Consider the following 27,032-nt stretch of genomic DNA (forward strand, 5'->3'; position numbering starts at 1 on the left):
TTAAGTGTATTTATGCACTCTGGTACAGTTTTGCTAGTATTTGGCATTAATGCATTTACATAAAAAAAGATGTAAACATTTGCACTCAAAGTTGATTAATGTTAAAAAAGTTATATTTTAATCTCGGGATTCGTATTTGCAACCATTACAACCAAAAATCGTTTGGCAAGAAAACAAATTTATCAATGCAAAACTAAACCAACTTTGCATTTGTATGGATCGGAATGCACTTTGCATATTTGCATTTACACTCTTTCCAAACGGAACCAAGAAACAAAGTGAAAATTGATTTTCCCTAATTTTTCCCACAAATACTTATACCTCCCCTATTGTTATATTCGATAGAATCACTAAAAAGACACTTTTGTCCTTCAATGTGTTTCAAAATTTTAAAGTGAACCTCCGAAACTACTCCGTCTAAAAAAACTCTTTGATCTTTCGTCTATAAATTGCCCCAAATGAACAAATAGGGAGACATTGTGCAACCCCCCATTTCTAAGTAGGCCAAGCTCCAAGGGAATCAAATCAAATATTAATTATCAACATTTTTCAAAAGAGTCATTTCCCTCTCTAATGGTGTTATCTATTCAAACATGAAGTGTTGAGTTTAGGTTTCATTGTCCTTGAAGGCTGGTCCCTTTAATCTTTCTGCCACTAATTCGTCTCAAACACAATAGTGATGTTACTCAATACAGCACTGCCTCGCGGTATGCAAAAAATGGGAAAAATTTTTTCTGTTTTGAAAAACTAGCACGAGGCGCCTCACACGCACATCCTATCATGTATTGGAAACATCTCTCATCCTTATTAGTTATTATTCACGGGAGATATTCCCAATGCATGGTGGATGTGGCTGTGAGGCGCCCATTTGTGAGGAATAGATCCCGTCACTCTATGTAAATGATATCTAATCACGAGTGTGAGTAAAATACTATTTACAACACAACAAAAAGAAAAATGAAGACCTAAATTAGCTTATATGTCATGGAATTCAAATCAGCCTCCCACAAGATTGACTCCACAGAAAATCCTTGCCGTGTATTGAAAATATATTCTGATAACAATATCAGAAATAATGATATCATCGGGAGATATTCGCAATACACCGTGGCGGGAAAGTGCCGTGGCACGATGTAGGGGCAATCTTGTAAGGTACTGATTTGATGTTTATGTCATGTGGAGAGGCTCCATCACTAACGTAAATTGCATACACGTGGGTTAGAAACCCTAGAAACCTAAATACTTTGGTCCATTTCCATTTGAAGTGGAAATAGGGTGATAGTGGGGCTTCGCCACAGTAGGATAGGATTCTAAGGTTATATAAAACAAATATATAATTGGGATGATTAATTTTCGAAAAAGGGGCCATCTACGGGTGGGTCTTGATCTTCCTTAATTTGACACGTGGCGCCTTAGTAGGGTATCTCGGTCAAAAAATTTGTTTAAAAAGAGTCAAATGGTCAACGGCGTTCCCATCTCAATTTCCACCCACAGGATCAAAGCCACTATCGTAAATATATCAAATTCCCAAGGAAAATATAGACATTTAATAACGCCACGTCAGCAACTCTTGACTTTTTCCTCAATGTATAGATACGCGTTCTCAGTTCTCATTTCTCAGTTCGTAAGAGAGAATGGCATTCTCCTGCTCTTCCGTGGTTCTGATTGTCTTCTCCCTGTTCTTGCTCCAATGCTTACGTGGCAACGCTGCAAAATGCCACGCCGACGATGAAGCCGGGTTACTGAGCTTCAAGTCGGGCATAACAGATGACCCGTCGGGGATGCTCAATTCGTAGGAAGCTGGTACCGATTGCTGTACATGGGGTGGCATAGAATGCCAGGGCGGAAATCGGGTTACCGATATAATACTTTTCGGTGGCGGTGACCCGAAGATTTATTTGACTGGCACGATCTCGCCGGCGCTGTCGAAGGTCAGATACTTACAGACGATTTACTTTAAGGACCTCCAAAACATCATCGGCACGTTTCCGGAACTGGTTTTCAAGCTCCCCAGACTCCAGTTCTTCTATATCGAGAACTGTGATCTTCATGGTCGACTACCGTCGAAAATCGGCCGACTTTCTAGACTCCAAGGTCTGAGTTTCGCGAAGAATGCATTCTCTGGTCCGATACCAAGTTCTATATCCAAACTCGCCCAGTTGACTTATCTCAGCCTCGGCAGTAACTATTTCACCGGCGAGATCCCAGACGGAATCAGGCATCTCAAGAACTTGTCTGTGCTTAACCTTGAACAGAATCTCTTTCATGGGAAAATCCCAGATGCCTTCTCGTCTTTCTTCGATCTTTATTTCCTGAGCCTGTCCAACAACGGACTTTCCGGTGAGATCCCGCCGTCGATATCTGCTCTTGCACCCCGACTTGCGTTTCTACTGCTGGATCGCAACAATCTCAGTGGAAATATCCCAGATTTTCTGGGAAATTTCAAAGCACTGGACACGCTCAACCTTTCTTGGAATGGTTTCTCTGGCATAGTACCGAAGAGCTTCCGCAATCTGACCAAGATCTTCAACCTCGACCTCTCCCACAATGATCTCGTTGACCCTTTTCCGGCAATGGACGTAAGAGGAATAGAGTCACTCGATCTCTCCTACAATCATTTTCATCTGGGCCAAATACCGAAGTGGGTCACTTCGTCTCCGATCATTTACTCGCTCAAGCTCGCAAGGTGTGGGCTCAAGTTCAAGCTAGACGATTGGAAGCCATATGGGACTTATTTCTACGACTACATTGATCTTTCTGACAACGAAATCTCTGGCAGCCCAGTTCGGTTGCTGAACAGCACGGATTACTTGGTCGGCTTTTGGGCTGCAAGGAATCAGTTGAGGTTCAATATGGAGAATCTGAAACTCCCCAAAATGAAAACTCTTAAATACTTGGATTTATCTCGAAATCTGATATATGGTAAGCTACCCAGTAGCATTTCAGGGTTGAAGAAGCTGAACGTCGCTTACAACCATCTATGCGGTAAGATTCCGGCGACGAGGTTCTCTGCCAAGGCGTTTTTAGGGAACGACTGTCTGTGTGATCCTCCACTTCCTGCATGCAAAGTTCAATAATCAGTACTAACTCACAAGTTCTAATCGTCTACTGTTCCACTTGTAATAGCTAGCAGCACTAATGACGATAACGAATTCTCTTCAAGGAATTTCTTACTTTATTAAAAAATTTTCTAGCTACTGACCAAGTGATGAATGCGTTAGCCTCATCCATCTCCTGGATTACTCAGCTTGACTTTCTCACTCTGTCACTCAGTACTCTCTCTCTCTCTCTCTCTCTCTCTCTCTCTCTCTCTCTCTGGAGCTGGAACTGGAAGGAGGGTTGTGAATTGTGATTGAATAAGGGGGACGTCATGTGAGGTTGAATTTTTTTACAGGAGAGAAAGATTTCAAAATTAAAATTAGGGCTGACTTGGGCAAGCCCAACCTAAACCTGGATCAGTCATGTTCAATGGAAGCATTTACATGGGCTGGGTTGGGCTTCGATTTTTAGGCCCCTTCTGGACAGGGGCTTGGAAACTTGGGCGTAAGCTAACTACCCATTGGGAGGGCTTTCACAAGGCGATCTCTGACTTTGCGAGTCGGGCCCCACACAGATAGCCTAGAAGCTATTAAAGCTACATTGGTGAAAAAATTGGGAGGCCCAAATGCACTATTGTTAAGGGCCTGTTTGGGAGGGTTAAGGTGAAGGTTCTGCTAAACTGGTTCTGCTGCTTTGAACCTGGACCAGTTCATGTCCAATGGAAGCATTTGTATGGATTGGACTTCGATTTTTAATTTTTTTAGGTGTTCTCTGGACCTGGGCCTGGAAACTTGGGCATTAGCTAACCTGCCTGTTTTGGAGGGTTTTCACAGAGTGCCTTCTAATTTTATTAGATGAGCCCCACATAGATAGCCCAAACCTTTAGAAACTATGTTTGGTGGAAAACCTGGGAATCCCAAATACACCATCGTTCAGGGTTTGTTTGGGATGGTTAGGTGAAGATTCAACTAAACTAATTCAGCTTATACAGCCATCATATTCATTTAATCGAAATTCCCTCAAATACTGACTAACAATGGATTTGGTTCTCTGGATTTTTCATCAAATATAGCTTATAGGTTAGATTTCGGCTTCAGTCAGGGCAAAGTCTGTTCGAGCAGCCTTTACTGCCTTGTATTGAGAATATCTCTGTACTTATATGCTTTATTTCATGGGGAAATATTCCCAATGCAAGGTTGGGAAAGACTGTTAGAACGGTGTGGGCATAGGTTTTGCCCTGATAGAAGCCAATCTCGGTTGGCTGTCTGCATATAAAATGTCTTATTTATAGTATAATTTAATAAACTGAAATTATATTAATTTGATAATAATTTAATAATTTAATACATTATGTATATTTATTATATATAATTAATGGTATGTTTTTATTATATGTAATGATATTTGGTCGAGCTTGGGCTCATCTCGGGCTTATTTGAGAAAGCCTAAGCCCAAACCCATAGGCTTGAAGTTTTGTTCAATCCCAAAAAAATAATGAGCCAGGATAAATCGGCCCATCATTCTACAATCACACAAAGAGAGTATCACAAAGGGGATTGTGGATGGATCTCGTAGGTGAGTGGTGGTCGATCTCGTGGGTGAATTTAGGAGAGAGGAGTCTTGCAAGTAGGTTGGCTGTAGGGGTGGCAACGAGCTGAGCTTTTCATGAGCTGTTCGAGCTCGATTCGTGAAAAGCTCGGCTTGGCTCGGCTCGGTTTCAATCGAGCTCGAGCCTATTAGAGCTCGGCTCATGAGGCACGCAAGCCGACTCAAATATATATACATATATGTGTATTTGATATATAATATAATATATTACATATATAATAAAATTATAGAAAATAATATATATATAATAAAAATATTATAATTATTAATTATTATAATTCTTAAATTTTTAAATTTAAAATTAAAAATTTTTTATATATAATTTTTATTTTTATAAATTTTTTTTTCTCAAAATCGTACTTGAGCCGAGTCGGGCTCGAGATTATGAACTTTTGACTCGGGTTGAGCTCGAGCTCAAGGTTTTGGCTCGAACTGAGCTTGAGCTCGAGCATTGTAGAATAGTCTCGAGTCGAGCTCGAGCCTGGTACTATTCGGCTTGGCTCAGTTCGAATCCTCCCCTAGTTGGGTGGATCTCGTAAGAGTTAGGATCTCACTTAGGAATGGCAACGGGGCCTGGCGGGGACGGGGAGCCTTTCACCATCCCCGTCCCCGTCCCTGCTAACAGGACAATCTTATCCCCATCCATGCCCCCATGGGGATCCCCACTTCCTGTGATTTTTTATAATGTCAACCATTTTGTTTTTATTTTTTATTTTATTTAAAAAATAAAAATAAAATAATTAAAAATTATAATCATATTAGAAAAGATTCAAACATATTCAAACATATTTTAAAAAACATTAATATATAGACGAATGTATAGATATATACATGTATAAATGTATTCATACATATATACATATATTAGCGGAGATCCCACAGGGTGAGAAGTGCTTTCCTCGTCCCCGCCCCATCCTTGCCAATAGGAATGGAAATTTCTCCATCCCTGTCATCGTGGGGAAAAATCATCCCCATCTCCGCCCCATTAGATACAGATCCCACGAGAATCGAGGAAATAAGAGAAATTGCTATCCCTAATCTTACTCATCCATTGGATCCCGCAAGAGTTAGGGAAGAAAGAAAGGATTCCTGAAATACAATAATATTAATCAACAATATGCACTGGAAGGATTCTAGAAAGAAAGGGGATATAACAAAAGGAATTTGGGTTTCATAGGGAAGGGGGGATATCACAAATGGAGTTTTGTTTGCAAGTGATAGATACATGGGCATTGCCTCTAGCGTGGTTTTAACCAACACTGTTTGGCCCGCTTGAGAGAGAGAGTAGGTTTGATTGCCATCCTTGCAATTTCCCTTTGATCTTGTCAATTAAGAAATTCCAATCAGCAACTTTACTACGGGAGGTGAAGTGAATAGCTGACTCCCAATAGCTGACTCCCAATGCCATCAATTTCCCTAAGTTGTTGTTGAAGAGATTCCACTTTTGTCATTGAGTATTTCCCAAAGATAAGGACATCATTAGCGGGCTTTTCCAGTTTGGCAGTAAAAAGATCTATTTGGGAAAAGCTCCAACCCATAAAAGACGCTAGTAGCCCGAATTTGGGCTTTTTCAAAAAGCTTCAAATGAAGTTTTTACAGTCTTTTAGTGCATCGTCTTCTTCGAACGTGTGGTACGATAAACACGCTTAGAGAAAATGGGTTATCTTTCCACAAAAACTATTTGAATGTGTAAGTGGGACCTACCAATGGTATGTGGGGCCTACCTTGAAAAATGTATGTGGGCCCACATTAGGTATTATGTGGGATCCACCTTGTAAAATGTATGTGGGCCCCATATACATGCCTAGACATGGACCCATATGCATATCAACCAATGACATGTGGGGCCCACCTTGTAAAATGTATGTGAGCCCCACATACATGTCCACAATGGACCCTACATTTATGTCCACTAACAGTATGTGGGGCCCACCTTGCAAAATATATATGGTCCCCACATACATGTCCACACATGGACCCTACATACATGTCCACCTTGCAAAATGTATATGGATTGGATTGGATTGAGCCAATATCTGGTCCATTGATAGGAAATAAGAATATAGGTATCAATGGACCGAGTTTGGATTAGAACTGATCTAAATTAAAAGAAATTTGAGCAAATTGGACAGTCCAAACATTGAATTGAACCGATCCAAAATGGTCTAAAATATTCATTGGATTCGATTGCACCTCACATTGGGCTGGATCGGATTGGACCATATCCAGTCCCATTTACACCCCTACTCCCAGCTTCATTCCTTATTTCTTCATGTTCACTCATCTCACAAATCACCAACGGTTCAATTCATACGCCAACATTTCAATTCATCTCGCATTTTGGGAATTAAATTTGGTTATGGAGGAGGAAGAATCCATTGGTAAAATGGTATGATGCAACGGGAAAGAAAAAAAAGAAGGAAAAGGAGAGAGAGGGAGAGGGAGAACTTATGTGAAAGGAAATGGTAGGAACATTAAAAAAAAGAGAATGAGAGGAAGAGAGAAGAAGAAGATTAATGGGAATATGAAACAATACCCAAGGCTCGGTTTGGGAGGAGTATAAAGACAAATCTGTATAGTACAAATACATACAAAGAACAAGGTTTTGCACTTTACATATTTGCATATGTACTCCTTCCAAACTAAGCTTAAACGGTTTATTGATAGAGGGCTTACTTGGGTTAAGGGTGTAAATGGATCGAATTCGAATTGGATCAGGCAATATCCGGATTTGAATCCGATTAAAAAATTCGATATCTGATTTCGATTCAATATCAGGCAGATATTGAAAATTAATATTCGAATTCGAATCCGATTAAATATTTGAATATTCTATTTGATTAGGTAATATCCGAATTTGAATCCGATTAAAAAATTCGATATCCGATTTCGATTCAATATCAAGCAGATATTGAAAATTAATATTTGAATTCGAATCCAATTAGATATTTGAATATTCTATTTGATTCGATTTCATCTAATTAATTATTTTAGGTAATTAATAAAACATAAAATAAACATTTTATTTATATAAAGTATATAAATTATTTATATAATTTAATTATTATATATAAATTATATAAAACATTTAAAAATTTTATATATTATATATAAGAATTAAATAATCTATTGAATTTGGATATTATCAAATCGAATCAGGTCATATCTAAATTCGAATCCGATTAACTATTCAATATGAATAAGATATCCAAATTCGACCTATTAGATATTTGAATTATGTGAATAAGAACTATCTTGTACTTTCATTAGTGGGTTTAAATGACTCTTAAGTACCTAACATGACCCACTTTGCAATCCTAAGGACCTATTCGTTTTTTGGATTTTGAGTGGAGGGAAAGTCAGTCAATGAGATTTTGGTTCTTATTGACCAAGATACCCATGTTATTTTTTCATATTTATGTGGGATCTATAGAAAATTCATTTTCCCTAGATATCATTCTCCCAAGTGAGTAAATAACTTCTTTACTTTATGAGAAAGTTGCCAACACTTTGATGGGACAAAATTGCCCTTTGTAATAATGACATTTGATAGTTAAAATGGCCATTATCTTATTTACCTTAGAAAAAAAATTAATAAATATACTTTCTCGGATAATTTATTTCTTAGAAAACACTTACTCGGATAAATATTTTTCAGAAAGTATTTACCCTGATAAATAACTTCTCGAAAAATGAATGAGGCCTAAACCTAACCCTAACCCAGCCCACAAATTCCATGCAAGCAATTACCCAGATAAGTAGCTTCCAAAAAAAAGACAAATGAATGGAGTATAAACCAAACCCAGCCCATGGATTCCATGAAAGCACCGCCCTCATAAATAAACTGTTGGGCGTCACTTTCCATGTTCAAACTTGAACGAGTCCATAGATGTTCACATACATAAATTATTAGCAATCTTAGCTTTTCATTATACACATCTCTCTCTATATATATGTATATATGTTTATGGTTTAAGTATATGGCGTATGTCATTTCATTTCTGAAATGAAATAGCCCAGTTCTAAAGCCTATCATATAAAGTAGCAAATATTCTTGCCTGTTAATTATCATTAGCACACCGACACTTCCTTTGGGAGAAATGAGATATAAAAGCTAACTTCTCTGGTCATTTCTTCGATTCAAAGAACACAAATTGAAGTGTGGGATAAGAGCTTCTCCATATCTCATCTTCTGTAAATCCATGGAAGCACAACCACCGTATTTTCAATGTGCATGATTTTTTGTTTTCAGGGGATCCCGTCTCCTTTAACCTGTTACCTCCATTTTGATGGGTTAGAAAGCTTCTTAATTAGAATCAGCCATTTCTTTTTCTTTAAAGCTTCAATTAGACCTCTGCAAGAAAAGATAGCCATTAATTTCCTTTTCATTTTTATGGTTAATGTTCTTCATTTTCTATTTTCTAAGCTTTAATGTTCTTACTCATCACATGCGTAATGGGATACCTGTTAAGAGCTGAATTCAAATCCAGAACAGGTCAAAGACTGAATGCAACTACATTGAGGGCCGTGATTCACAGTTCTAGTTTAGGGCTAATCCAATGGGGTAGCTGATTTTTAAGTCCTAGTGAGGAATGGGAATGGCAGCGGCCGGGGAAGGGTCAGGGTGGGTAAATGGATGAACTGGGTTGGGTGAGGGTTGATTATCAACCCACCCATATTGATCCATTGAATAAAATACATAACTTGCTAAAAATTCAAAATAATTACATATTTTAATCAAGAAATCGTAGAAAAACAAAAAAAAAGAATTGACAAAAAACTAGAAATTGCATAAAACACATAAAAATATCAAAATTTTCAGAAAAGAATATTTTTCAACCAAAAATAAGAAATTACAGCCAAAGGATCGGAGCAGATTTCCTTTTTTTTTTTTTTTTAAAAGAAGAAAAAACTAATCTGAGGTTCGGATTCTTTAGGACAATCCAAACTAAGTTTCCCAGTGATGGTTGATAATGATAGTAACATCAAATACTGTAAAAAAATAAGATAGAAAAAAAAAAACAGAGTAGAACTTGGTTGAACGAGAGAAAGGTTTTTTAGTATTCTGATTTTTCTCTCTTCTGTATCGAACCAGTACAGAGGTCTATTTATACTAGATGAAGTCGGTTGAAGGTGAACCGACTTACATTGGACTTGGGCTGACAATAATTACCTTGGGAGAAGAATCGAAGACCTTGGGAATTAACTAGATTTGGAAGATGCAACGAGTTACATTGGAATGAAACAAAAACATTGAAAATAGATTATCTTTACTGATCTTCGAGAGAGTTCATTTAACGACTTCTGAAAATGTGTACCAATATTTAATACTCCTCCTTGGTGCACATTTCAGCAACTCCAATCATGTCTCGTAACAATTCGAACTTGCCTTTTGGTAGAGCCTTTGTGAATATGTCAGCTAACTGTTCTTCAGTTTTGCAATGTTTGAGCTCTATTTCTTTGTTTCCTTCTGCTTCTCTGATAAAGTGATACTTGATGCCAATATGTTTAGTTCTACTGTGAAATATGGGATTCTTTGCCATTGCAATAGCAGATTTTCTATCGCAGTAGATTTCAATAGCACCATCTTGTGGTTCTCCCATGTCATCAAATATTCTTTTGAGCCATATAGCTTGGCTTATTGTTATTGCTGCTGCAATATATTCTGCTTCAACTGATGATTGGGCAACAGTTGCTTGCTTCTTTGAAGTCCAAGAAAATATCCCTGATCCAAGTGTGAAAGCATAACTAGATGTGCTTTTCATGTCATCAATCGAACCTGCCCAGTCACTGTCGGTGTAGCCAATGAGCTTATAGTCATGTGTGACTCTGTACCAAATTCCATAGCTCTTTGTACCTTGCAAATACCTTAGTATTCTTTTAGCTGCTCCATGGTGGACTTGACTTGGATTCTGCGTGAATCTTGATAGTAGACTAACTACATACATGATGTCTGGTCTTGTAGCAGTTAAATAGAGAAGACTTCCAATCATACTTCGAAATTGTGATTCATTTGCCTTAGGTGAGCCATCTTCCTTTTTGTATGCTTTAGTGTTGTCTAATGGAGTGGAGACTGTTTTGCACCCCTCCATTTTGAATTTCTTCAAAAGAGTTTCTGTATACTTCTTTTGTGAGATGAATGTCCCTTCTTCTTCTTGAGATATTTCAATTCCAAGAAAGTAGTGCATTAGGCCTAAATCAGTCATCTCAAAAGTCTTCATCATGTCTTCTTTAAACTTCTTGACCATCTTCTCATTATTTCCAGTATAAATGATATCATCAACATATAAAGAAACAATGAGAGTGTCATTTGTACCTTGAGTCTTGATGTAGAGTGTTAGCTCACTATAGCTCCTCCTGAATCCTTGCTCCAAGAAGTAATTGTCGATTCTGCTGTACCAAGCTCGTGGAGCTTGTTTTAAGCCATATAATGCCTTCTTTAATCTGAGAACTTTGTCTTCTTGTCCTTGCACCACGAACCCTTGAGGTTGTTCCACATAGATTTCCTCCTTAAGATAGCCATTGAGGAATGCAGATTTCACATCAAGTTGAAAAGTTTTCCATTTCTTCTGTGTAGCAAGTGCTATCAATGCCCTGATTGTGTCAAGGTGAGCAATTGGAGCAAATGTCTCATTGTAGTCGATACCGTCTTGTTGTGAGTATCCTTTGACAACTAGCCTTGCTTTAAGCTTCTAGATTGAGCCATCTGAGTTAAGCTTTGTCTTGTAGACCCACTTAACTCCAATAGTGTCTTTGTCTTGTGGACGATCCACAAGTTCCCAAGTTCTCATTTTTTATAATCATTTTTATCTCTTCATTCATAACTTTTCTCCATTTTTCTTCCTTAAAAGCTTCTCCAAAGCTTTCTGGTTCTATGATCATCAAGTTGCATGTCTCATATATTTCTGTTAAGGATTTAGTGCGCCTTGGTGGTGAGTCCAGAGTAGACTGTGAAGCTTGTTCCGGTTCTGATTGTGTTGGCGAACTGATTTGATCACGATCTTCTTCAATTCTTTGACTTGGTAATAGAGGCAAGTTGATAGTCTTTCTTTCAACTTTTTTGTCTCCCAATTGTATGCAGCATCTTTGTCAAAGCTTATGTCTCGACTAATTATGAGTTTTTCTTTCCTTAAGCTATAGACTCGATAGCCTTTTGATTGAGTGCTATAGCCTAAGAAAATTCCTTTCTCAGTCTTCTCATCCAGTTTGCCTCTTTTCTCTTGTGGGACATGTGTGTAGCATATGCATCCGAAAACTCTGAGATGCTTTGCTGATGGTTTTTGCCTACTCCAAGCTTCAATTGGTGTCCTATCTTGCACAACTTTAGTAGGACATCTGTTGAGCAGATAGACAGCAGTGCTTACTGCCTCTGCCCAGAAAATTTTGGGAAGACCTTTTTCCATGAGCATGGCTCTTGCAGTCTCCATAACAGTTTTGTTTTTTCTTTCGGTCACTCCATTCTGTTCTAGAATGTACCCGATTGTAAGTTGATGCTCCATGCCTTCATCTTCACAGAACTTGTTGAATTCATTAGAGGTATATTCTTTGCCTCTATCACTTCTTATGGTCTTGATGTTGTGACCACTTTGTTTCTCAACACGGGCTTTGAATTTTTTTAAAATATCGAAAACCTACGATTTTTCTCGCAAGAAATAAACCCATGTCATTCTAGTATAATCGTCAATGAAGAGAATGAAATACCTGTTTTGATTATTTGATGGAGTACGCATTGGACCACAAACATCTGTATGAATTAACTCCAATGGTGCTTTGGCTCTCTAAGCTTTGCCGGATGGGAAGGGTTGTCGATGTTGTTTTCCGAGCATACACCCTTCACAGACATTGTTGAACTCCTTGATGGCTGGTAGGTCACGCATCATGTTTTTCTGCTGAAGAATCCTTAATCCATGAAAATTATAGTGTCCGAATCTTCTATGCCATAGCCACGACTCGTCCACTTGTGCTTGCATTGCGATATAACTTGCATCTTTCCATTGAATGGGAAAGCACCTGTTTTCTGTCATTTTTGTTTTTGCAATTTCAATGGATTTGTCTTGCTTATCATAGATTGTGCAAGAGTTTCCCTCAAAACGTAGAGAGTAGCCTCTTTTTATCATTTGGCCCACACTAAGTAGATTTTGATCAATGTTAGGGACCAAAAGTACATCATTTATGTATTTCTTGCCTTGTTTGGTGTCAACAACAATGGTGCCTTTGCCTGTTGCTTCCATGAAGTCGCCATTACCAATTTTGACTTTTGTCTTGATTTTATCAAGGCTATGGAAGATGCTTTCATTTTTAGTCATGTGATTACTACACCCACTGTCAAGATACCAAATATCCTTTTTTTCTTCTATTGCAGAATGACAAGCATAAAAGAAATTATTTTCCTCATCTTTCTTTTCTGAAAAATTAGCTTGATGGGTTTTATTGAATCTACAAACTTTTTCAACATGGCCAAATTTTTTACAGTTTTGGCACTGTGGTTTTCCTTTAAACCAACAATCTTTCTCCAAGTGATTTCTCTTCTTGCAAATACCACATGAAGAAAACTTGTCATTATTTTCTTTTGATTTTCCTTGTGACTTTCTTCCATCAACTTTTGGTTTATGGGACCGCAAATTAACTTTAGACTGAAAGGCAGATTCAACCGAATTTTCATTCTGCCTGTCATGCCTATTTTCATATGTCTCGAGAGAGCCCATCAATTCTATTGGTGATAGTGTTTCTAGATCCTTTGTTTCTTCTATCACCGAAATTATTTGATCATATCTCTCTGTGCAAGAGATTAGAATTTTTTTTTACTATTTTCTTGTCAGAAATAGTCTCCCCATAGGCTCTCATTTGATTTATTATTCCTTTTATTCTAGAATAGTAATCTTTTGCAGTCTCATTATCCTTCATTTTAAGATTTTCAAAATCCCTTCTAAACTTCTGCAATTTAACAGTGCGTACCTTGACAGATCCTTGGAACTCCTCTTGTAGTGTATCCCATGCTTCTTTTGCAGTTGATGCGCCCATGATTCGAGGAAATATCTCATCAGCCATTGCTTGCTGTAAGCAGAATAGTGCTTGACAATCCTTTTGTGGATTTTCTTCATAGATCTTCTTTTGACTTGCTGAAAGAGTAGAGGTGTCTTCAGCAATGCAGAATCCTTCCTCAACGATTCTCCATAAACTTTGTGACTGAAAATAGGTCTTCATTTTGATAGACCAGAAGTCATAGTTTTCTCCATTGAAGATTGGAAAAGAAAGGGTGGAACGATTGGCTTCTACACACATTGTTTAGAAGAACTCACGCCCAAGAGATTTGATCGAACGTGCTCTAATACCACTGATGGTTGATAATGATAGTAACAACAAATACTGTAAAAAAATAAGATAGAAAAAAAAAATAGAGTAGAACTTGGTTGAACGAGAGAAAGGTTTTTTAGTATTCTGATTTTTCTCTCTTCTGTATCGAACCAGTACAAAGGTCTATTTATACTAGATGAAGTCGGTTGAAGGTGAACCGACTTACATTGGACTTGGGCTGACATTAATTACCTTGGGAGAAGAATCGACAGACCTTGAGAATTAACTAGATTTGGAAGATGCAATGAGTTACATTGGAATGAAACAAAAACATTGAAAATAGATTATCTTTATTGATCTTCAAGAGAGTTCATTTAACGACTTCTGAAAATGTGTACCAACATTTAATACCCAGAAAAATCTAGTTTGAATTTTCCCTGTAATGTGACATGAAATACCCAAAGAAAAACCTAGTTTGAATTTTCCCTGTAATGTGACATGAAATACCCAAAGAAAAACCTAGTTTGAATTTTCCCTGTAGTGTGACATGAAATACCCAAAGAAAAACCTAATCTAAGGTTTGGATTCTCTAGGACGATCCTCAGTGCTTGAAGGGCTTCGGCTCCTTCGCTCTCTCCAATTGTATGAACAATGAACAAATTCCTAGAAAGATCACTCACAACAGTTGTACAACATCATTTCATCAACTTCGAGTGAGGAGAGATGGAGCAAATCAGATGCCATCGGCGTTATCTACGTGTATATACTAGAGAGAAATCAATTACCGACAACATTTCTCCACTTCCGACGATCAGCAAACCAGTGGTTTTCTTGATGGAGAATCGCCGAATGTTGGGACAATGAATGATTCTCAGCAATCAACGATGGGCCTGATTTAAATAAAGTACTGAGATTTGGTGGTTTCTGGGTGGTGGACGGTCATCTTGCTCTCACTGCGCGAGGTGGCATCGTTCGACTAGGTATATGTTTGGCATCGATGCTGAGATACAGCACGCTGCTGTTGATGTGTGGGTTGGCAGAAAAAAGAGTGTCTTTTGTTTTTTGAAACGTTGATGTTAGGTAAGACGTTTCCGAGAGAAACAACGATACTTTCTGTTTGGTACTAGTGTGTCTGTTTTCAGCACTGGTACTCATTTAGGAAGTTCGCGTCGCTGCCACATTAGGTTTTCCTCGGCAATAAAACGAGCTTCAATATGAAAAAACGTCAAATTCGGCATTGCTTCAAACCACGCCTTCTCGATTTCTAAGGCATGGCTTGGAGCACCGTTTTTTATGGGAAAACGGTTTCAAATAAACAAACGTTTCTTAGAACATCATTTTTTCGACATGGTGCTGATGTGTCGTCGTTTTCTGGAGCAATGACATAGATGACAAACAGATGCTGAAGTATTGCAGAACGAAGCTCTTGGGAGATTCAAATTTCGAGCAATAGATTCGAAGTCTTTTCCCAATTTCCCCTAAACCTTGACATGACCATATGATATCCTTGACCCAACCCACCCTGACCCTCTTTCCTTGACCCTAATGGGTTGCTTGACCCACATTAACCCACATGAGAGATGAGTGGGTATGGTTGGGTTTGGAAGTGGGTGGGTGGGCCAGATCAGATGGATTGGGTAAAAAATTGCCAGCTTTAAGTAGGGTGAGCACCCTACAAAATCCCTATCACTGCCATTGCCGATGGGGACAATGTTATCCCCATCCATGTTCCATGGGGACCATTCCACATGATTTTTCTTTATGATGTCAATGCAACTATAGGCTTTTCATCCAAAGCTTACAAATCAATAAATGGAAAATTAATAAAAAATATTTTTCACTTTTGAATTATTTTATTTTTATTAATTTAAATATTAACTAGTGAATGGCACTATACTAAATTCATTAATGATAAATTTATATTATGGAATCAATAATGTTAAATTTATATTTATTAATATTTTAAATAATTATTAAAATTTCAAAAAACATTTATTTTAAAAAATAGCTTTTCAATAATTATTAGAATATGGACTGAAAATGGTTGTGGATAACCACTTTTGCATTTTTTTAGGAATGGATTGAAAATGGTGGTAGTAGGTTGTAGGCTTTAGGAGCAACTTCTAAATACCATGTGTCTAGCTTTCCAAAAAAATGAGAAGCCCATGTGTCTGAATGTGGGGAGCTGTAGCCTGGTAGTGGGTTGTGGAGTTTACTAGGATTTTTTCAGAAAATGCCATGTTTCTAGTTTTCTAGAAAAATGAGAGGGCCATGTGTTTGAATGATGGGAAGCTATAGCTTGGTAGTGGGTTGTGGGCTTTACTAGGAATTTTTTAGAAATTGCCACTAGACTTGTTTATGGGCCGGGCCCGGCCGGGCTTTCACTCTGTATTAACAGATTTTTCTAAGGCCCGAGCTCAAGCCCGGCCCGACCATCGGGCCTACAACTTGGGCCCGAGCCCAACCCTCATAAAAAGCCCAAAGCCCAGGCCTGGGCCCTAGCCCGAAATTTAGCCCATGTTGTTACTACTACTGAAGTGGCTGAATAGAGAGAAAGAAATTATAAAGAAAAAATAAAAAATGTATATATTAAATTATAAATATATATTTCAATAAATACTATATTATTTATATATTTTATATAATATATAAAATACATATTATGTATTTTATAAAATATATAATGTTGAGTCGGGCCGGGCCGGGCTCGAGCCGAGCTTTTTTGACAAATCTCGAGCCCGGCCTGTAACACAGTTGGGCTTATTGTGTTAGGCCCGAGGTCAGGCATGCGGGCCTAATTACATGACCAAGCCCGATTGGGGTGCGAGCCAGGCCATCGGGCCCATGAACAGGTCTAATTGCCCCGTCTAGCTTCCAATTGAGGTATTTGAGATTTTAGACTAATGAAGTCATTATCTTCTACCTTTATATCGAAAATAAAAAGTACATAAGCTATTAATGGGAATAAAGTGGGTGATAAACCTTTATTGGGAGTTCACATCAGCGCCCCATAATGCCCCACAGCACATCTCGACCTTGTATTGTAAACATCTCCGGATGATGTGCATTGTGGGGCATCCCTTGTGGGGCGCTGATGTGAATTACTTTATTGGGTCTTGATGATCTATGCACGGATCCAAAGGCATATTTGATTGCAAGTTATCTTTGTATTTGCGACCCAATTTTTTTTTTCCTTCATATAGTTATAAAGCCTTGACCTAAACTAGTGTCCTCCCCTTCACAATCGTCTAGTCTTTCACTAATTTTTGAATCCATGTCTTGAGTGTCCATTTTATTATCTTTGATTTTAGTCCTTGCAGAAACATGTTAGACATTTTCACTTGATGATTATTAGTGGCCTTCTAATGAAGTGACTTTGAATCATAACACTAAATCATCTCAATTCATTAACATCTAATCTTTTTTCCTTTGAATGAAGTTCATCCATTTCAACATTTGAATAAACTAGATTGTATTCTCCTCGTCAACTTGATTGGATCTTCCAAAATTGATATCAACTACCTTGAGCCAATCCTCTTCCCTATTACGACCACCGGTATGTCCCCTAACACAACATCCCCTTTTTTAGGGCTTTTATACACAAAACTCACTGGGGTCTGGGGCTCAAAATCACCCTCCATAAAATTTCTTGGTAATCAAATTCATTTTTTTTTTCTACTTTTTACAATCTGGTTGTGTTTGCTTTATTATACAACAGATTGCAACAATGGAGCATATCACAGCATTGAGCATCGGGCAACAGTAAACTGAGTGAAAGAGAGGCTCTCGATTGCAACATTCCACGGCCCAAAACTTGAAGGAGAAATAGGTCCTGCATCAAGCCTGATCAGCCCAAGTGTGGCAGCATTGTTTGGCAGAATTGGGGTCAAGGAATTCTACAAACGGTTCTTAGTTCGAGCACTCCATGGAAAATCAAACATTGAGCTCATGAGAATTCAAAATGGCAAAGGCAACGATATTTGAGTTTTCTGCATATTTGGATACATGATATATGTACTGTGCTCAATAGCAAACTTCTTGATGTTAATATGTCTTTTAACTTTGAGGAGTACTGTCTTCTCTAGGAGGGTCGTTAAGCTTTGAGACATTTTAAAATCAGAAACCCAAGAGCCATCAATTTAAGTTGAAATTTGGTTTATGGATTTCCAAGCGTTTCATCCTTCATAATGGAAGAAAAGAAATTAAAGAGGGTTTGTCTTCTTCAATAATTCCAGAAAATGTAGATGATGGAGACACATTTTTGTATCCTTCATAATGAAAGCAAAGAAATTAAAGAGGGTTTATATAATTCCAGAAAATGTAGATGATGGAGACACATTTTTGTATCCTTCATAATGAAAGAAAAGAAATTAAAGAGGGTTTTTCTTCTTCAATAATTCCAGAAAATGTAGATGATGGAGACACATTTTTGTATCCTTCATAATGAAAGAAAAGAAATTAAAGAGGGTTTATCTTCTTCAATAATTCCAGAAAATGTAGATGATGGAGACACATTTTTGTTTACATGCTAGGCCTCAAAATTATTGAGGGAGCAGTCCAGATACAATGTTTTTATTTTCCAACAGGGTTCAGAATAAACAAAAACTAAAAAGGAAAAAGAAAAAATCATTATAAGTGATGACTAATCAGATGTATTAGTCGATCGTAACACACCCAACAGGAAAAAGGAGATTTAATCTAGCTTCTCTTAACCTCTCGTTTTATCAATTCAAAAGATTAGAACTGTGGGAAGAGCTTCACCCATTCTACCTGATTTCTGCAAATCCATGGAAGCACAACCACCGGTGCTTGGAAGCTCCCTCCGGGTCCCTAGTGTCCAGGAATTGGCCAAAGAGCCTATGATCACAGTCCCATCCCGATACATCCGTTCAGGCCAATACCCTCCAATCATCCCTATTTCCAATTCTTCATCAGTTCCCACTGTCCCGGTAATCAACATGCACAACTTAATTTTTGGTGAATCCATGGACTCGGAATTGGCCAAATTAGATACTGCTTGCAGAGATTGGGGTTTCTTCCAGGTTATCTGCCACTATATATTACCTTTCCATAAATTAATTTCATTATAGATGCATATATATCATACTTAGAAGCTTGTTTGGAATCAGCCGTTTCCTTTTCTTTGTTCCTCAAGTAGAAGTCATATTCAAGCAAAAACTTTGCCAACATAGCATCCTATCGTATATTGGGAATATTTTTTGTACATGTATGTTAAATTTATAAGGGCAGTTAGTATTCCCAACGTGCAGCAGAGCCTGTGCAAGTTTTTGCTGGCAGGGAATGGTGAGACCTACTGGCCAAGTTTGGATTTTCTACCCAGATATATCTCCCCATGAATGATAACATACAAATATGAGAGGTATTCCTAATTGTGGTTGTAGTGTCTTGTGGATAGGTGTTGATAATTGTGGGAAGAAGATTCAGATGAGAGAGAGAGAGAGAGAGAGAGAGAGAGAGAGAGAGAGAGAGAGAATTAAGCAAATTCAGAGTTTTTCTTCTCTAAAAGAAAAAAGAAGATAAAAATGAATTTTGCTTGATCCTTTTTGCTTTTTGCTTTAATGTTTGACAATCAAAGTTGTGTTTGGATAAACTTGAGGATTTGTGTTTTCAAAACCCTAAAGCACAATGCACTTTAGGGTTTAAAATTGCTTTGAATTCTTTCCCCATCCTGAGCTTATTCGAGCATAGCCATTGTAAACCCTTTATTTCTATGGTTATGAACTGCTACCATTTGATGTATCTTTGATGATCAATTTAGTTTAGTTACTCATTCGTTAAAAGGATTCAATAAAGCACATTGATTTAAGCTGTTCATAAGTAGTCCAAAATCCAGATATTAAGTTGGACGACCATGATGGTCCATCTAACTAATTTGTTGACACCTAACACATATAGATTTGCATTCATGATCATACAGTTTATTGCTTCAATGGGTCTCTCTTTTGTGGGTCACTTGTGATCACCTATAGTTGAACACCTTTGGTTGGGTTCAGGTTGAGCAAAACCCATATCAAGTCTGACAAAAAATGGCTCATGATCACACAGCATTTTTAAATTTGGAGAGAACTTTTGCTGTGCACATTTGACAGCCTGGGCTGAACAGGGCTTTTATCGTATGGCGCATTAGTTCAACTATACTGTTACAAGCAGGGGTGGCAACGAACCGGGCTTTTCAGAGCTATTCAAGTTCGGCTTGGGTTAGTTTCAACCGAGCTTCGAACCAAGTTCAAGCCCAATTCATAGGCTCGATTAGGAAATGAGCCGAGTTCGAGCCTAATAAAATTTGGCTTGTGAGGTTCGTGAGCCGGCTTGAATATATATATATATATATATGTGTGTGTGTGTGTGTATAAAATAAGATTATAGAAAATAATATATATAATAAAAATATTATCATTCTTAAATTTTTAAATATAAAAAAATATATTTTACATATAATTTTTTATTTTTATAAAACATTTTTCTCAAAATTAAACTCGAGCTTGATCCTTATAAAACAGTTTCAAGCCAATCTCAAACCTTGTACTATTCAGCTCAGCCCAGCTCGAATCTACCCCTAATTACAACTCGAATCTACCCCTAATTACAAGGAGTGTATTAACTAACTGGGTCATGTGGAAGAGCCATCTACACAGCCCGGTCTATTGAAATTAGACAGCCAATATTGTTCCCTTAATCTGACTTCCTAAATGGTGTGTTGTAGTTATAATGGAGGGATAGCTGAGGATCTATCAAGTGTTGTGAGCTAAACAGCCCATGCCTCTATTATATTAACTGAGCACAAATTCATCATCATGGGCCCTAAGAATTTCCCCTCTCAATTACAAAAAAATAAAGGTTCAAAATATCGATGCATTCCGCTAGGGTGAAAAGGATGTAATTTATACAATACCTTGAAAGGGATGTAATTTAAAAGAAGCATAAAAAAACAAACCTCTATATACCCTGCCAAAATGATGCATAAAGGCTCCGGTCATATGGACTTGATATGTTTAGTACCGTGGCCGTTTTCAAAAAACGGTGTCACATTGGATTCATATAGGTGTTTCAATAAATGTTCATATATTTCATTGTTTGGTTCAGGCGTTTATTGAAAAAATGGGCATGCCTTGTAAGTTGGGACCCCATCGATGCATGAAACGTTAAATTTGGCGTTTCATGCATCGATGAACCGTTTCCCCCAATGGTTGACTGATTGGCGATTGGTGTTTACTTGTGAGCATATACATGAAAAACGATGATGAAAATCACCTTACCAAACAGCATAGTGTTGCTCACTACATACGTGGCAGAAACACTCCCAAACAAAATTAAAGCATTTTTTTTTTTTTTGTGAAAACAGGTCTTGGAAGCATGGGCATTTTTCCTTGAAAATCGGTCCTAATAAATGCCTACGCTTTCGAACACCATCTTATATTTGATAAATGGGAATTTTATTTTCTTTTGCCTGTTTTGGCAACATTACATTTATGCATTGACAAATGACATACCAATGCATATTTACATTGATAATAAGATATAAAAGCACATCAATAAAAAAGAAGTAAACTTGCATGCAAGTGGGCTTTTGATAAAAAACATGTTTTATTGAAATTCATGTTTGCATCCATTATAGCTACAAGTCTGTTTACTACAAATGTAAATTTGTTAGTGCAAAACTACCCAACTTTGCAATTTATATGAACCGTTTTACATTCTAAATATTCATTTATCCGCATCATTTCCAAACACATCCTTAAAAACTTGATCTTTAATAAACATAATGTATAATTTAAAACTTATGTTATCTTTATTGATTAAATTGGATAACTTAATATGTAGATTATCATTATATGGTTAAAAACTCATAAATTAAATTTAAATTTTGCAAATATTACCTTTTACAATACTTATTTTACACATTCAAATATTAAAATGGAAACAACCAATCAAATCACTTATGTAACTCATTGGTCAAGTGAAACACCATGGCCTTTGTAACCATGAACGCTTGGGTTCAAATATTCACATCCCAGAAGTATTTTAGGGTTTATTTCAAGGCAAGTTCCAAAGGCCAGTTTATTGGGTTGGTTCAGGTAGGATAAACCCCTAGACCTTGGAACCAGGCTGAGTAGAGGTCAGTTTCAAGAATTTGGAGCCAGACCCTACCCTATAACAGGTTGGGTAAGTTCGGTTCAGGGCCGGTTTGAGGTCAGTTCCAAGAATTTAAAGCCAGGCACTACCCTATAATAGATTGGGTAAGGTCGATTCAAGGCCGATTTGAGGTCAGTTCCATTCAATTCTGGATAGAACGTACCCATTTGCTCACCCCTAGTTTCTATCACAATAAAAGCACATCAAGAACATCACCCATACTTGTATATCGTTATTTAGGGGAGATGTTCCTAATACATGGTGGAATGTGTCTGTTAGATTGGTGTGAAGAGCAAATCCCAATTCCAAAGAACCACTAAAAAGATCAACGAGAGAGAGAGAGAGAGAGAGGAGGGTGAGCAACTCTTGAGGCCCAACGGCCCAGCTTCATATGATCACTCTCTCTAACCCACCCAAAACTATTTTTAGTTCAACTACAATGCACTAACCATGAAATGTCTACATGCAGTTGGTAAACCATGGAGTAAGCTCTTAAGTGGTGGAGAACTTAAAGTTACAAATCCAAGAATTCTTTAATCTTCCCATGGAAGAGAAGAAGAAACTTTGGCAGAAACCAGGAGAAGTTGAGGGATTTGGGCACATCTTTGTGTTATCAGAGAACCAGAAACTCGATTGGGCAGACTTGTTTTACATTGTGACCCTTCCTACCCATCTGAGGAAGGCTCACCTATTTCCTAATCTCCCTCTTCCTTTCATGTAATCTCTCTCTCTCTCAATTTCCAATAATTTCTAATTTGTTCAATTGATTTTGTTTGCTTCCAACATGAAGGGACACCTTGGATGCTTATGTTAGACAGTTTTGTATGCCCTTAGCTTCAATCTGATTTGATGTACTTTTGTTATTTAGTGGAAATAAATAAAATGCATGTTTGATTCATGTTGTTTGGTTTAATTCTGTGTAAAACCCTAAAACTGGACATTTATAGAGACTCATGTTAGTTTTAAATGTTCACAGCCGTTGGATAAGTCTGGGGAGATTTATCCTGCCAAGGCTGATACTGGTGTGCCACCAAGTGTTGGGATGGCCTGTCTCAGCCATCAGGGTAAGACCCGAGGCACATGTAGTATGGGATTACTTGAATCCTTGAACCGGACCAGATTTCCAGTATTGCCCTGGACCTTGGAGATAGATGGGCAAAACTGGAAAGTTACACCTGACCCCTAGACTCGATTATGACATTTCACTAGGTGTTGGATCAGGCTGCCTTTGATATGCCAATCAGTGAGATCCTTAGCGGGGATCAAAACCTGGGTATGTTGGGGCAGTTTGAGAATTCATCTGAGTGGGTGATCATAGTGACAGAATCAGCCACTTTGTCGGACAAAGGGTAATGATCGGGAATGCACTCTCTCTGATGGAAACCAAACTGCCGGTAGTTGATTTCAATCGTTGAAATTTTGTTTTGCAAAATTAATATATTTATATATATATATATATATGTTCGGTTTCGAATTGTTTGCAAATGGTTTTAATTCCCGGGATCCATGTGAGAGGAGAGTGCGGCACTGTTCCTTGCAGCCGAGGGAGAGGTCCTCTCTTGTCGGGCAGTGCATGATCATTAAGGGCTGAGAGGTTAAGTGTAAGACCATTGAGGAAAATACCTGATGGGCTAATCTTGCACCTGCCCACAGTCCCTGGGTTTTTATAAGATGGCTTGGCCCAGGGACCACTTAATGTAAGTGTTGGGCCCATAGGGTCCATATGATGGACTCAAGGGGTTCATTGAGTTTTTCAGTGAATTCGGCTGGGCCTTGTATTAAAGGCTGGGCCGAACCCATGTGGCTGGTGTGTAGATCAATGCTTGGGTCCCACGCCATACAAAGAAGCCCAACTGGGCAGTAGATTGGAAAGTAATTAGACACTGAACACTTAATGGGCCAAAAGCCCATTTCGAGGTGGGCTGATATGATCACCCATCCTTGGGGCGAATTTGAGATTAAAGTTAGTAAAAGGATTGGGCCTTTAGCCTTATCCACTCTTAGAGACCAAATTCAAATTAGATTTGAATCTGGTAACCTCCTGATAAGATCAGGAGTAAGCTAACTCTATCTGCAAAAGGGATTAAGATTATCCCCTATACAAATACTGATTTGGATTGGGATAACTCCTAAAAAGGAGGTTTCTTAATCAAGAAGAAAGGAGGAGATTTCGAACCACCTTGAAGAGGTATAGGATACCTCCTGCGAATTTAGATCTGATCTGATTCATACTCTCCAGAAAAACAGAAAACAGTTCAGCCTTTTTTTTTGGAAATCTCCTCCTGCCGCCGCCATCTGCCATTGCAAGATTAGATCTTTGCAGAGAAGAAAGTCAAGAAATCTGTTCTTGACATCAGTCTTGCAAGAAAGACTGAGAAGGATTCAGTGTTTAATACTTCCAGAGGATTCTTGTGAAGGATCCAGTGTGTAGGACGCACCCTGTTGGTTCTGTTCCATTCACAGCTGTGTCATCTTCAGCAGGAACGGATCTTGGAGCATTTTTTGGGCGTGAACACCAACTTTGGGAGATACTGCTTCTCCGGATCAGGTATATTCCTCCCATTTATCTTTTGGTACAGATCTGGTTTGATTATGGTTTAAGTAGGATCCTTGAATATTGTATTCTAAATTTAGGGAATATGATTCCCAGTTGAGAGAAGGTAGGAAATATTTGAAATTCGCCCACCCATTCCGCAACCTTTATGGCGTCCATTAGATGGATCCTACCCTTCTTTCAGCTTACTCTATAGAGATGAACAAACTCGCAATGAGTATCTTATTGCAAATGGCAAAAGCTTTGAAGATAAAGGATACGGAGATGACCGATTTCTTTGATGATGGATTGCAAAGTATGAGGATCAACTACTATCCTCCATGTCCTCAACCAGAGCTAGTGATCGGTCTTACACCCCACTCAGATCCTGGGGGCCTGACCATTCTCCTTCAAGTAAATGAAACGGAAGGCCTCCAGATCAAGAAACAGGGGACATGGATTCCAATTAAACCACTTCCAAATGCTTTCATAATCAACATTGGGGACTCTTTGGAGGTAACAATGCAACTAGAAACAAGCTAAACATAATCAAGAGCCAAAAACCTGAAGACTATCAATGGATAAACCATGAGGCTGGCCTATTCCTCATATTCTTTTATCCAATCTGGATCTCCTATACTTAGACCTTACATTGTGGTATACACTGGCAACAAAAAATTCATCAAAATCTGGTTATCATTGCTTTGCGTGTATGGCTTGGTGTAAGGCACAAGTGTAGGATATTGGGTTTAGAAAAGTGACTCCTACCCATTTGGATGATCATAATCATTTAATCAAATTCACTCCTTAGGTTCAATTTGGAAAGAATATAAATACAAATATATACAGTATAAATGTATTCAAAATAAGACAGAATGCAATGTTTTGCACTCTACATATTTGTATTTATACCCCCTTTCAAATTGAGCCTTAGAACATTTGATTGAATTCAGCATTGTTACAGTATTGTGCATTTCCATAGGTGTCCCATTATATGCATACCTGTCACAAAATCAATGAAGGTGCAGGAAGCATAAAGCAGGTGCAGTTCATGAGACAGTGCTTAATGCTGGTGGTCACGGGCGAGTGGCCAGGCATGTATTATCACCCAATTTAGTTCTACTAAACTCGTTATTTGGATGTGTGTTTGTTCTGGCAGATTGCAACAAATGGGGCATATCGCAGCATTGAGCACCGGGCAACAGTAAACTCAGTGAAAGAGAGGCTCTCAATTGCCACGTTCCATAATCCAAGGCTTGATGGAGAAATCGGTCCTGCACCAAGCCTCATCAGCCCAAATGCACCTCCCTTGTTCAAAACTATTGGGGTCGAGGAATTCTACCAACGCTTCTTTGCTCGACAACTCTATGGAAAATCAAACCTTGAGCTCATGAGAATTTCAAATGGAAAAGACCAGGACATTTGAGTCTTCTGCCAAACGTAAAGATCACTAGAAAGCTGAAATAAAGGAAATGATAACTGGAATTAAAATTCAGTTTGGAAAGCAACATTTTCAGATGTTTTATTCGATTAATAAAAGACTTTGTATTAGGGGTTGTTCTACAATATCAATTGTTTCTTATGTTGCAAATTCTAAAAATAAATCAAAATCATCTTACTTCAAATTGTTTAACAATTATTCTGATTTGTTTTGAAAAAAACAAGAATTGTTTTTTGAAACAAAAACAACTTGATTTTGCTTCTCCCAACTAGGGTGTTAATGAATCAGTTTTGGATTGGACCCCATCCAAACTAAAATCAATTTGGATGGATTGGATGGACTAATAAGACAAATTGAATTGGACTAGTCCTAATTTAATGGTCTAAAATGTTTTTCGGATTGGATTGGAACTGGTCTATCAGCAATGAATTTATATATGGATTGGGTTGCATTGAGCCAATATCTGGTCCATTGATAGGAAATAAGAATATAGGTATCAATGGACCAGGTTTGGTTTAGAACTCATCTAAATTAAAAGAAATTTGAGCAAATTGGACAGTCCAAACATTGAATTGAACCGGTCCAAAATGATCTAAAATATTCATTGGATTCGATTGCACCTCACATTGGACTGGATCGGATTGGACCAAATCCTATCCCATTTACACCCCTACCCCCAACTTCATTCCCTATTTCTTCATGTTCACTCATCTCACAAAGTATAGAAACCAAAAACCATTTTGGTTTATTTTCAAATCACACAATCGTTGAACAAAAAAAAATGAGTATGAGAGAGAGAGAGAGAGTGAGTGAGAGAGTGAGAAACTAAAAACCCTTTTTTTTATTTTCCAATCGCCCGACATTAAATGGCAACTTTGGTATAAACTTTTTGTTGTGTCCAATATGGATTAAGAGTCCAATGTTGGCAACAATCACATAAGCCTCTGATAGCATGGTGAGGGT

General features: G+C 37.9%; 2 pseudogenes; both read left to right on the top strand.

Moving 5' to 3' along the window:
* Nucleotides 1–1,608: 1,608 nt before the first annotated feature.
* On the top strand, nt 1,609–3,086 carry LOC148847862 (uncharacterized; annotated as a pseudogene).
* A 15,541-nt stretch (nt 3,087–18,627) lies between these two features.
* On the top strand, nt 18,628–26,054 carry LOC148847863 (protein SRG1-like; annotated as a pseudogene).
* Nucleotides 26,055–27,032: the final 978 nt, after the last annotated feature.

The sequence above is a fragment of the Nelumbo lutea genome, chromosome 6 (genome assembly GCF_056320005.1).
Source record: "Nelumbo lutea isolate HS-2025 chromosome 6, American lotus-T2T, whole genome shotgun sequence".
In the NCBI taxonomy this organism is placed as follows: Eukaryota; Viridiplantae; Streptophyta; class Magnoliopsida; order Proteales; family Nelumbonaceae; genus Nelumbo; species Nelumbo lutea.